This window comes from Cynocephalus volans, chromosome 3 (genome assembly GCF_027409185.1).
Source record: "Cynocephalus volans isolate mCynVol1 chromosome 3, mCynVol1.pri, whole genome shotgun sequence".
NCBI lineage: Eukaryota > Metazoa > Chordata > Mammalia > Dermoptera > Cynocephalidae > Cynocephalus > Cynocephalus volans.
Genome location: NC_084462.1, coordinates 65,367,066 through 65,379,017, shown reverse-complemented (window position 1 = coordinate 65,379,017; position 11,952 = coordinate 65,367,066). Strand labels below are relative to the sequence as shown.

The 11,952-nt window shown below is 45.0% G+C and overlaps 1 pseudogene; it reads right to left on the bottom strand.

The window, feature by feature from the left end:
* Positions 1-3,578: 3,578 nt before the first annotated feature.
* On the bottom strand, positions 3,579-3,727 carry LOC134374485 (U1 spliceosomal RNA; annotated as a pseudogene).
* Positions 3,728-11,952: the final 8,225 nt, after the last annotated feature.

The following is an 11,952-nucleotide window of genomic DNA, read 5'->3' as shown; positions in this document are numbered from 1 at the left end:
AGCAGCATCGGAACCACTTGGCAACTTATTAGAAATGCTAATTTCAGACTCTACCCTGGACTCACTGAATCTGAGATTCTGGGGTGAGGCTGTCAATCTGTGTTTTAACAAGCCCTCTACATGACTTATGAGTGCTAAAATTTGAAAAACACTATACTAGTACTTGAACAGTATGGGGGCAAGAGTAATTAGAAGGATTGTAGAATTGGTGGCTTTTGTTGATTTCCTTAGAAACCTTGAGGAAAGAGAATGACAGACTTCAGCCTGTCAGCTCAGAGCACGTGTAAGCCAGAAAGCCTCCAAGGAGTTAGTAAACCCTTGTCTCCTGGCCCTGGAGAGCAGAATGGGCTGAAAGTCAGACATGGAATTGAACCATAAGGAAGGCAGAACTGCAAAGGATCGACCTAAGTGGGTCTCTTATGCCAAATTCAGGTCTCCTGGTAGAAAAGTAATGGGATCCTGATATCTGGTATGGGCAAATTTGAGTGGATACATCTAAGAACCCTGAACCTCCAGTTTCCCCTGAATGCTCTGGGCTAAAAGAAGTAGCCCCCTCTCTTTGGTAGAGAAGAGCAGCTGCCCCTTGCCTGGAGACTAGACAAAGAACATCCAAGAGGTGATGCCTTGCAGAATGATGACGTGCTTCCACCTCATTGCCACCAGACTAATAACTAGGGTCAGTCATCATCATGGCCCAAGATCACAAGTACAGTCTGCTCTGGGTGAAATGACTTATTTGCCAAAAGAGTTGCACAAGCTGTTAGTATATAGTGGCAGAATCTGGAAGAGGAGGCGGAGGAGAAGATTTGAGAGTGCTGAACCGGGGATAGAAGAAAAGGCTGTATACATGAGAATTTATTGATCTGCGAGCACTTTCCTGTGACTAAGGATTTAATGGTCTGGCCAGAACACCTGGAACTCTAACACACAGCTACAATGGCTCCTTGAAATGTGGGCATAATAGTTGCTGCAGTAAATTAGGTGATTATATAACTGCTTTCCCAAAGCATCAAGGAAGGAGTCGGAAGGTTCAGGGAGGTAGGAATGTTAAACGGTTCATTATATGCTAGCAGAGATCCACCATTTGACTATGTTCCCTTAGAGGGCTCAGAGGAACTTCTGTCTCTACGTTAATAAGGAGGCACTAATGAGAGGTGCACTTGAGTCTTAGAGAGACTCATGGCACTTTCCTCTGTAGGCTAGGATTGACAGTAGGAGACGCTGCCATGAAAACAGGCTTCTTAGTGTCAGTGGGGATGGTAGCAGTCCAGAGCAGCAGAGGCCAGGTCGTGGCACTTAACCATCAATGATAAGGTGCTTGTAGTTAACTTAATTGGCAGGAAGACCAGAGTGATAACCAGGGTTCCCCGACCTGCGGGGATATGTGATGTTGGCTAAAAAATGATGGTATTCTTGGGCCGGCCCGTGGCTCACTCGGGAGAGTGTGGTGCTGATAACACCAAGGCCACGGGTTCGGATCCCTATATAGGGATGGCCGGTTAGCTCACTTGGGAGAGCATGGTGCTGACAACACCAAGTCAAGTGTTAAGATCCCCTTACCGGTCATCTTTAAAAAAAAAAAAAAATGATGGTATTCCTGAGGCAAGTCACATAGGCAATTGACTAGGGTATTTCTTGTGGAATCAGAAAAACAACAAGAGATGGCGAGCAGAAGGCTGCAAAAATTTGCAATTCTTCACCCAGTTTCTGGACTGAGACAACTGAGACCTATAGCCCATTGATTGTAGGGAAAGCTGGGTATTCTTGAGAAAAGATTCTGCAGCATTACCACAGGATATTCAACAAATATCATCTCAATCTTTCTCCAAAGGAATCTGGGGTCATTTACCAAAGTAACTATATCTGGTGAAAAGAGAAATACCCATGCCTTTTGATGGCTATTAATATAGGGTCAGCTAGCTCAGCTGGTTAGAGTGCAGTGTTATAACACCAAGGTCAAGGGTTCAGATCACCCTATCGGCCAGCCACACACACACACAAAATACATAGAGAGGATCAGAGGTGACACTGACACCATAAGACCCACAATGCCATCACACCCCCTGTAAGAGTGGAGACATGTGGAGACTAGAACTCTGGATAAGTGGCGACGGCCCCACCCTGTTGTCATTTCTCTGGTCCCTAAATACACAATTGATGGAAGTATGCTTAGAAGCTAACAGCTCTCGCATTTATTCCCTGACCTGTGGATGTGAGGCATTACAGTAGGAAAGGACAAGTGGAAGTCTCTGAAATGCCCCTGTTCCCACTGCCAGAAACACTATGGTACCCCAGGTGGGACTGCAGAGGTTATAGCCTTGCTCGACAGTAATTGCCACCTTACAATCACAATATACTTCCATGTCCCCTCCTGTCCCTTGTGCTACTCTTGTCACCATTTTCCTTCTACATATGTTGTAAACCCCACAATATATTATTATTACTTTTACTTTAAGCTGTCAATTATTTCTAAAAGGGTACAAAATGATAAAATATAGTCTATTTATTCATGTATTTATCATTTCAATGTTCTTCATTTCTTTTTGTAGATCCAAATTTGCATCTAGTTATCATTTTTCTTCTGACTGGAGAAGTTCTTTTACCATTTCTTATAGTGCGGGTCTGCTGGTGATATTCTCAGCTTTTGTTTCTGTGAAAAAGTATGTTGCCTTTGTTTTTAAAACATATTTTTCCTGAATATAAAATTCTAGGAGAATGGCTTTTTTTTCCCAGAACTTTAAAATTGTTCAATTATCTTTTAGTTTACATAGTTTCTGATCAAAAGTTCAATGTCGTTCTTAACTTTGTTCCTCTGTTCATAATGGGCCTTTATTCTCTAGCTTCTTTTAAAGATTTTCATTATCACTTTTTTTTTTAAAACAATTTTATTATGATATGTCTTGGTGTGGTCTTCTTCCTCTTCAGGTTCATTGAGGATCTTGGGTCTGTGGGATTGCAGTTTTCATCAGATCTGGAAAATTTGGGACCATAATTTTTTCAAAGTTTTCTGTCTCCTCTCTCATCTCTCTTGCTGGAATTCCAATTACATGTAATTTAGATAACTTGATATTGTCCCACAGATTGCTGATGTTGGTTTTGGTTTTTTGGGTTTTTTTTTCATTCTTTGCTTTTCTACCTTTCATTTTCAGATAGTTTCTATCCAAGCTCATACCTTTCAGGTTCACTGATCTTTTTCTCTGCAGTGACTAATCTTCTACTAATCCCATGCAGTGTTTGACTTTTTTAATTTATAGAAATTCCATCTGGTATGTATGTATGGATGGATGGATTTTGGTGGCTGGCCAGTATAGGGATCCAAACCTTTGACCTTTGTGTTATAGTATCATTCTCTATGTAACTTAGCTAACTGGCTAGCCCCTGTTTCTTTTTAATATCTCCTATTTATCTCTTCTCATCATGTTCAGGTTTTTCTAACCTTCTTGAACATATGGAGTATATTTATAACAGCTGTTTTAACAAGTCCTTATCTGTAAATAACATCATCTCTGTCATTTCTGGGCCTACTTCCATTGGCTGATTTCTCTCCTACTTATAGTTGCTATTTTCTTTTTCTTTTTTAAAATGTGAACATAGTTCCCCACTACCACAAACTATGCAGTTGAGTTTTCCACATTTGGGGAAATTGCAGGGGTCAGCACATAAGGGTGAGCCTCACCCTGGGAAAACCAGCTTCATCATCATGGTATCTCCCCTGCCAGGTAAGTATATAGGCCCTATTTCCTTCCTTCCTGTACGCATGGTAATTCTTGATTAGGTGATAGACATCATGATTTTTATGTTGTGGATGCTGAATTTTGATGTGTTCCTTTAAGTGGTGTTGGACTTCGTTCTGGCACCACTCAAGAAATAAGTTGAATCCATTCAAGGTTTGCTTTCAGTCTTTACTAGAACAGTTTCAGAGCACCCTTTAGTGCGAATTTAGCCCTCCTATTAAGGCAATACTTTTCTAAGGATTCTATTCAATGTTCTGTGTGCTATGGGGTGTTTCCATTTTTGGCTAGTGAGAACATGAGTTATTTCTCACTAGCCTATTGTAGCTTTGGAAATTTTTTGGTCTGCTTTCTGGTGGTTTTTACCCCAGCCTTGTATTTTTCTATCACACATGTATATATCAGTACTGAGCCACAGACTAGAGGGGATCTTCTGTAGCTCTCCAGAGTGTACACATGCTCTCTCTCTAGCCCTTTTCTCTATTGTAGTCTGCCTCACAAACTCTATCTGCCTTGATCATCCCAAACTCTGATCTTTGTCTCCTCAACTCAGCAAGACCACTGGGCTTTGTTTAGAATCTCTGTCCCTGTATTGCAGCCTGTAAATTGCTTCCAGCAGTAAACAGAGGAAACTGTAGAATTTACCTTCTTTTAGGAATTATAATTCTGCTCTACCTATTGTCTCATGTCTGAAAACTGTCGTTTCTTATATTCTGCCTAGTTTTTCTAGTTGTTCAAGGTGGGAGGTAAATCTGGTCCCTATTACTTCATCATATGTTGAAGTTGCTTCATGTAGTTTTAATTTGTATCTTTCTTATTATCCGTGAGGTTGAACATCTTTTCATGTGTGTAAGGGCATCTGGACTTCTTTTTCTTTGAACATTCATGTACCTTTCCCATTTTTGCTAGAATCATTGGTCTTTGTCTTCTCTACTTTTAGAATAGAATGAATATGTTAATAAGAGCACTTCTGACTGGAGCTATGATGGAGTGTCTGTATTGATTAGAGTCTCCCACCATAAACAACTATAAAACTGAACAAAATACACGGAGAAATTATCTTCAGGCGTTGGGCAATAGACAGTGCAAGGTTAAAATCTTTGAGGGGAGGGAATTATAGGAAGTTAGTTTTACACTTTTCTACCTAGGAAAATTTCCAAGCCTTAAATGACAGCACCAGCAAGTGGAGTCCAAGCAGAGAGCATCATTCTTGCTTGGTGGAGGAAATAGAGATTAGAGTCCAGGGCTGTTAAAATTTGTGTGGTCAAGGGCCGGCCCATGGCTCACTTGGGAGAGCGTGGTGCTGACAACACCAAGTCAAGGGTTAAGATCCCCTTACCGGTCATCTTTAAAAAAAAAAAAAATTGTGTGGTCAAGTACCAGGAAGGATGGAGTTGCAGAGAAGGAGCGCCATAAATCTTATAGAGACTCTCCTCAGGTCCTTAGCCAAATCCTAAACTATTAATGCACAGATTGAGACTCTGCAAGGCCTAGCAGAGAACAGCTGCTGGGTAGCTGAGAGCTAAACACATATTTCAGAGGTCACAGAATGCTAGAGATACTTCAGAGTTCTAACCCAGCCAGAGTCTCAGGTCTTGGTGAACATCCCAGACATTCACAGGAGGGCTTAGAAGGTCATGATTTGGGATTAAGAAAAATTCCTTAGGAATAAGGGCAAAGCTGAAAACAACTCACCCAAACAAAACCTAAAACAAAGCCTTGACGTACATGATCAATTAAATCATCAGTAATTTAACTCTCTGCAACAACAACAAAACTCTACACTCTTTAGAATAAGATAACATAATCTAATTCTCTACATGTATGTACACAGTGTCTAGCATATCAAAAAATATGTACTAGATGTGAAAAAGCAAGAAAATGTATCCTAAAACTAAGAGAAAAACAGCCAATATAAGCAGACCCATAAATAACTCAGATACGGGAATTAGCAGACAAGGGCTTTAAAATAACTATATTAAATACATTAAAGAATTTAGAGAAATAATTTTTAGTATACATATGTCCCAAATATGCATGGGGCATGTTAGGTCCCTGGAACTGAGAACCTGACTTTTAGAAAGCCTCCACCCTTCGGTTTGTTTCTCTAAGTTTCATTCCTCTCCCTAAGTCTCTGTTCCCATGAACAGGCTGTATCTGGAGTGGAACATTGTGACCGTCTTCCTAGGCTAGGCCAGATGCCAATCAACCCTATAAAAGAAGACACCCAACTGCCTCTTGGCACTGACGCCATTTTTCAGCTCAGCCCAGCAGAATTGCTTGCTAATAAAATCTTCTTTTCTTCCTTTACCTGGCTAGCATCTCCTTCCTCAGCAATCTTACAGGGCATACTTATACTAAAAAATTATCCATTGTTTATCAGAAATCTAAATTTAACTGGGCATCCTATATTTTATCAGGCAACCCTACAGCAAGCCAAGCAGGAGGGAGTCCAGAGTCCCAGCCTCCTGCAGATGACCTGGCCTGGGAAGTGCCTGGCTGGGAACAATTGTGCACTGGGTGGATCAGAAATATTCAGTTGTTTACTGTGTCAAAGATTTTGCCAGAACTGCATGCTGTTGATATTATTTTTTATTTAATTTTTTTTTTTGACTGGTAAGGGGATCTTAACCCTTGACTTGGTGTTGTCAGCACCACGCTCTCCCAAGTGAGCTAACCGGCCATCCCTATATAGGGATCCGAACCCATGGCCTTAGTGTTATCAGCACCGCACTCTCCCGAGTGAGCCACGGGCCAGCCCTAATATTTTTGCTTAAATCAACTTTTTTCTATTTTATAACTTTTTATTTTGAAATAATTATAGATTCAGAGGAAATTTCAAATACAGTTGAGAGAGGTTCCATGTACCTTTCACTGTTTCCTCCAATGGTTACATTTTATATGAGTATAGCACAATATCAAACAATATCACATGTATATTTCTATATCATCTTATCACATATGTAGATTCACGTAACTACCATTATAATCAAGATACATAACTCTTCCATCACCAAAAAAATCTCCTTCGTGCTACTCCTCTGTAGTCACACCTCCTCCCTTCCACCATCTCTATCCTCTGGCAACCACTAATCTGCTTTCCATCTCTATAATTTTGTCATTTCAAGAATGTTATATAAATGGAACCACCCAGTATGTGACCTTTTCAGATTGGCTTTTTCTTTTTTTTTTTTCCACTCAGCATAATGACCTTGAGATCTATCCAAGTTGTTACCTGTTCCTTCTTATGGCTGAATAGTCTTTCGTAGTATGGATGTTCCACAGTTTGCTTAACCATTCACCTGTTGAGGGATATTTGGTTGTTTCCTATTTGGAGCTTGTATTAGTCAGGATTCTCCAAAGAAACAGAACCAATTGTGTGTGTGTGTGTGTGTGTGTGTGTAAAGGGGTTTGTCAGGGGATCTGGCTCACTGGATCACAGAGGTGAAGTCCCACAAGCGTGGCTCAGTTCAAGTCAGAAAGGCTCAGAGCCAGGGAAGCCATAGTGCAGCCCCCAGTCTGAAGCCAAAGGCCTGAGAGCTCCCTGGAGGACACTGGTACAAGTCCCAGAGTCCAAAAGCCAAAGAACCTGGAGTCTTATAAACAAGGGCAGGAGGAGAAAAAGGTGTCCCACTCTGGAAGGTAGAAGGAGAGACAGCAGGAAGAGGGAGCCGAGAATCCCCTTCCGCCTGCTTTGTCCCAGCTGTCCCCCAGCCTAGCCACTCTGAGGGCGGGTCTTCCTCTCTCAGTCCACTAGCTCGCACTTCACTAGCCACCTCAGCATCCCTCAACCCAGTCTAGCTGACACCTAATATTAACCATCACAGGGCTACTACAAAAAAAAATTGCTGCGAACCATTATATTAGTCTGTTGCTGTTGCTAACAAAAGAGTGCCTGAAACTGGGTAATTTATAAGCAAATGAAATTCATTTCTTACAGTTCAGAAGTTGGGAAGTCCGCTGTCCAGTGGGTGCGTCCAGTGATTACTTCTCGGTAGTGGCCCTCTACAGTGAGGCGGGACGGCTGAGCAAGAGAGAGCTTACCTGCTCCCTTGCTCTCCTTATGAAGCCATCAGAATCATGCCCATTACCATCAACTTACTAGTCCGTGAATGGATCAATCCATTCCCTAGGGCATGGTCCTCACAATCTAATCACCTCCTAAAGGCCCCACCTTTCAATTACTGTAATAGGATTTCCCACCCTCTTAACAATGTTATAGTGGGGGTCAAGTTTCCAACATACGAATTTTTGGAGGACATATTTGACCCATAACAACAATCATGTACAGGTTTTTGTGAAGACCTCCGTTTTCATTTTTCTGGAATGAATGCCCCAGAGCAATTGCTAGGTCAGATATGGAAGGTATATGGTTTTTTGTTTGTTTTGTTTTGTTTTCTGGCTGGTACAGGAATCAAACCCCAGACCTTGGTGAACAAGGTATATGTTTGATTTTAAAAGAAACTATCAAATGATTTTCTGAGACATCAGGGCAGGACCTTCCCAGTGCTCAGTCTATTTAAAGCCTGTCCCTATTCACTAACAAGTGGAAAATCAGGCTCCAAAATAGAATATGGGGTATGATACCATCTCATGAAATTTATATTTATAGCTGCATGTACATGGGAAAAAGTCAGAAGACTGTTAAAGTAGTTATTTGGGGAGTTAGGATTTTTTGTATTTTTTTGTTTTTTGTTTTAGTGATTTATTTGTTTTTTTTTTTTTTTTAACTCTTCTGTGTTTTTTTATTCACAATAATCATGTTTAGCAATATAATTAAAATGTATTAAATGTCATTCAAAAAAATCAACATGAAGCCTCTACCTGTGGTCCAGCCGGGGACTATAGTTGGCAGAATCAGGAAGACTTTCAGATAGAGTAAGCCCTGTGCCCGCCCCAGGCTCACACCAGGGCCTTTGTGAATACTGCGCCCTCTGCCTGGACACCTGCATCCCCGGTTGCCTGCACCCCCTCCACATCCACACCCACCATCCCTTCCCATGGTGAGGACCTCCCCTGCGTCCAGAGGATGCCTCATGGTCTGAGAGCCACCTGTCAGTGTCTCTAAACAGAGGGATCCTCTTGGGGCATGCATTCTGCTTGGCCCACTGCCCCAGGCCTGGCCTACAAAAGTGGTATTTGGTAAGTGAATGAATGATTGAATGAAGATGGAACTAATCCCCAAAACGGTGATTTCTGAAGTCCCTTCTCCAACTAATCCAGGTGTTAGGAGCCTGCAGGGGCAGACTGGATGTTCATGGGCTTGGGTGGTCTACTGCTGGCAGTGCTACTGGGGGTCTCATGGGACTTGTCTCTGGAATCTTCCTGGTGTCCCCTGGGGCCCCCAGCTGTGGCTGTGGTGTGAGAAGGCCTGCCCAGCTGGCAGTAAGGGTGCACAGGGACTCTTTTGGGACTGTCCACCTGGTCCAGCCCAAGGAGATGTACCCCCAGCCCCTGAGCCCCTCTCAGGGAGACACCTTCAAAGGGGGCTGCAGGTGAGAGGAGGGAAAGGTGAGCTGGGCCTTGGCATTGGAAGATAGCAGACCACATCCTGGCCAGAGGCCAGACTGGACCCCCACCATGATCTGAGGGGGGAAAGGATGGGGCCCTCCCCTTAAGGGCTCAGTGACTCAGTAGCTTCCCTGGCCCCTCCCTGGGCCTCACCTCCATCAGTGAAACCAGGGCTGGGCCAGGGCCCTCTCCTGGGCAGCTTGCCTCCTTGTGAAGCTTCCTTCTTTCCACCTGTGAGGTGGGTGGGGCTGGGAGCAGGGGTTCTCACCTGTAGGTCTCTGGCTCCTCTGCCCCAGGTGGGCCTGGAGAACCTGTTCTGCTACCCGATGCTCCACTCCACCCCATGGCCTGGCCATAACCCCGTTGTCCTCTGCAGCAGGCCCAGCTCTGTCCCCATCCACTGCTGCTACCTCAGGTGAGGTGGGACCCTAGGGTTCTGGCCTGTTGGGGAGCAGGGCCTCCTCAAGGCTTGCACCTGGGTGTCCTACCCTGAGGACTTGCCCTCTCTCTACATGCAGGTGGGACAACATGAACAGCCAGGCTCCAGACCCACCTAGGACCCCTTCAGCTCTGCCCTGGCCCAGAAGCAGAAGCTGGTCTTCTCTCTGCATGGCATGAAAGGTAGAGAGTGGGAGTGGGGATGACAGCTCTGGGAAGGAGTCAAGGAGGAGGTGACTTTCCAGAAACGTGAAGGGTTTTTCCAGGATGGAACTTTCCTGCTGGAGGGAGGGCAGTCAAGTGAGTACAGCAGGGCGAACGTCACGAGGGGAAGGAGGCTCCCTCTTATGGGCCAGCTGGGAGGAAGTTGGTGGACGAGACACCTGGTTCCCAGCCTCGCAGATGCAGAGGGGTGTCCAGGCCTCTGGGTGGGAAGCCCAAATGTGGACTTGGATGTGGCAGTGCAGGGATTCTAGCCAGCTTTGGGGCTCTGGGCAAGTCACTTAACCTCTCTGAACCTCATTCCTGGTTACCATGTGGCTCTTGTGTGGATGTAAAGGACGCCCGCAATCACTTAAGGCCCATCAATGGAAGCCCAGCATGGTGGAGACCCCTGGAGACTAAACTCAATGGTGGGATCCAGCCTACCCAGCTCTCCTAAACACAGAGTTCAAAGCCAGCAGGGTGGGCTTCCTGAAGCAGCAGGGGGTCCTTCTATAGGCTGGGGGCATAAGCAGGGGTCACTCTGACAGGACGGAAGAGTTATGGTCCGTGGGGGCGGTGATGAGGCAGTGCTGGTGCAGAAGATACATGGTAGGAGGAGATATCTGGAAATGCTGACCCGGGGTGAGGACATTGTGTCCACCTCCAGGTGCCACCCAGGAGGTAAAGCTGAGGTGTTGCTGGGACCCCTGGTCCTGAGCGAGGCCTTGCCAGTTTGGGAAACTGTGCCCAAGGTGGCTTCAGGTAATGAGGTACCCAGGCTGGGATTGGAAGTTCCCTGTCTTTGGGCCAGCCTGCTGAGCCCTGTCTCTTTCTCCATTATCAGGGCTCCCTTACGGCCAGGGCCACTGCTGGGGCTGTCCTGGCGGCTGTGGCCACGGCATGCACTGTGAAGAGTGTGGTCTTTTGCTGCTCCCGCTGTGCCCATGCAGCCTCCCAGGAGCCCAGGGCTTCCATGAACTTGCAATAAAGTGAGGGAGCTGACATTAAATGCCTGTCTTCATTAGAGGCCCTGGGCAGGGTGGCCTGTGTGCCTGTAGGCTCTGGGGATATGGCTTCCCAACCAGGAAAAAGACTCATCAATCTTCAACCCCAATCCCAAGCTGTGTGCCAGTAACTACAGAGCCTGTTAAAAACTGTCCTGATCATTCATTGCCTTTCCAGGAAGTGCCCTTCCGCGAGTCAGCCAATCCCGCAATTCCACACTTGCCAGCATGCTCCAGAGCTTCAGCTCTGGCTTCGTTCAGGGACTGCTCTGCAAGAAAGGCTGTCTCTTGCTTAGCAAGTAGCACATTCAACGTTTTGGTTCAGGTCTAGTGTGTGTTGTTCTCCTCCTCCGGCCATAGAAACAAGTGTTTCTGCCTCTCTGAAGCCCAGCTCCCACCACAAACACCACCTAGATGGAACCGCTGTAAAGACAGCATACCGTTCCAGATCATTCTTTGCGGCTCTGATTACCTCTCTGCATCATGGATAGCTTCCATGTCTCCCTTCTTCTCTAATGACTCCATAATACTAGCCCACCTCTGGCTGACATTGGGCTGGGTACCATGCCAACTGCTCTATAGGTAATAGTTCCTTTAATCCTCACAACCAGCCTGTGAGGGAAATGCTATCATACCCTCTTCTCTCAAGTAAGGCTGCTAATGTTGTGATTTGCCCAAGGCCATGCAAAATTCAGGAAGGTGGGAGTTGACCCTGGGCAGTCTCACTGAAAAGCCTGAATTGTGTTAACCATTCTACTATGTTCGATATTTCAAAGCTTACTTAATCAGCCCCTGGCAGCCATTGTGATCGGTTCCGATTTGGGGGCATTCCAAGCAATGCTACATGAATCACCTCCTACATGTATCTCTCTGCCTACTCATGTTTCTGCAGAGTTTAAGAATACTCATGTTCTAAATTCTGGAGGTATCACCAAGAAGCTCTCCAGAAAGGTTATACAGGCGTGCACCAAGTCCAATACTGCAAGAACTATTTCCCCACATCCTCACTGATGTTGCATGGTCTTCTGTGTCCCCAAGTTATAAAATTCAACTTACTACTGCAC